This window comes from Mandrillus leucophaeus, unplaced genomic scaffold (assembly GCF_000951045.1).
Source record: "Mandrillus leucophaeus isolate KB7577 unplaced genomic scaffold, Mleu.le_1.0 Scaffold78, whole genome shotgun sequence".
Classification (NCBI taxonomy): domain Eukaryota; kingdom Metazoa; phylum Chordata; class Mammalia; order Primates; family Cercopithecidae; genus Mandrillus; species Mandrillus leucophaeus.
In genome coordinates, this window is record NW_012108474.1 from 2286223 (window position 1) to 2287813 (window position 1591).

The following is a 1591-nucleotide window of genomic DNA, read 5'->3' on the forward strand; positions in this document are numbered from 1 at the left end:
TCGCCCCTACCCCTACCTCCTCCGCGGGTCTAATTCCAGTCCCTTGCCGCAGCCCTTACTCCGTTTTTCCTGTTCTCGTGACCTGGAAGCAGGCACCGGGTGGGGACGGGATTCGCCTAGGGGCAGAGGGAGGGGGCTACGGGAATCGAGAGAGACCGGGCAGCGCCTCCCCTTCCCCCGCACACACACCCTCGGGGCTCCTTGGCAGGGAGCCTGGCCCCTGGCCCCCAGATCCAGCTGTGAGTTGAGGGAGGAGAGGCTCTGGGCTGGGAGGGCTTCCTGGAGGTGGTGTGGGAGGCAGGTTTGGGGGCAGCCTTGCCCACTGGGGCGTCCCTGGGAGGGCCCTGCTGCTCCTTCCCTCCGGCAAGGGAAGTGGCAGTTGGGTGCCGAGCTCTGGGTTTTGTCCAGGTGGCAACCTCTGGGCCAGTCGCACCTTGGCGCCTGTCTTGGAGGAGGGCGGTGCCCATGGTGGGGCAGGGGGCTTTGGCCTCCCCTGCGGAGTGGCTCTGACCAGACCGGGAGGCAGGACGCCGCGTTTTGGTCCGAGCGCATGTACCGACTTGTGGCCCACTCTTGGGGGGACAAGTGCATGTCCCGGCTTCCCCCTCGGCTTGGTCTCTCGGAGCTGGAGCGGGAAAGGAGCGAAGGGATCAGGTTGAGGCTGGAGATTTTTTCTTGGAAACACAGGGCTGCCCCATGCAGCCCTGGCTAAAATGACCGCGGTCCCCCTCATGCCTGTCTCCCGGAACTGGTGGGCAGGAGGCATTGAGATCTGACGGAACCCTAGAGGTCAACGGTGTCATCTTTTCAGCCCAAACACTTACAGGTGATATTAATAATCAGTCACGTGGGGGCCGTCATCCCTCCGGTACTCACCGCGTGCAGGAAGCTGGGTGGACGTCTCTGTCCCAGCACTCCATGAGCTGTGCCCGTCACCCTATTTGCATGCTAGAAACAGGCCAGACAGTTCCCAATCGCGCAGGGCGCAACAGCCCCGCTGCCCCCATACCTTCCCTCCCGCCCTGCTCTGCCTGCTCCACTCTCACCTCCCCTTCGCCCTGCCGGCTGCAGCCTGGGAATCGCGGGCCCAGGTGAAGGTTCCTGTTCCCACAGTCTTGAGTGGGCCCTGAGGGCTCGCCACGGGCCCACGCGGTGCAGAGTGCCTGGCTTGCATCAGCCCCAGCTTTTGTCAGCCATGTGATCCCGACAAGTCACTTCACCTGCTGGAGCCCCAGTGTCCCCTTTTATAAAGAGGATAAGAACAATGGCGATCCCACGGGGACTTTCCCAGGATTTGGTGAGGGAACGCATGTAAAGTGGCTGTTTAACACAATGCCTGGGCATAGTAGATGCTCACTAAACGGCCCGTGTTGTCAATAATTACTAAATACGCGAGGGTTTGGGAAAGGAAGAGATGACACTGCCCCCCACCTAGATACGGGCCTGGGAACGCAGGGACAGGCCCGGGGGCGTGGGCGCTCGCAGTGGGCTCGCAGAGGTCGGGTCGCTGCAGGGCCCTGAGCGCCGCGCCGCACGCAGGTGTTCTCCATCGCCGTCTTCGGGCCCATCGTCAACGAGGGCTACGTGAACA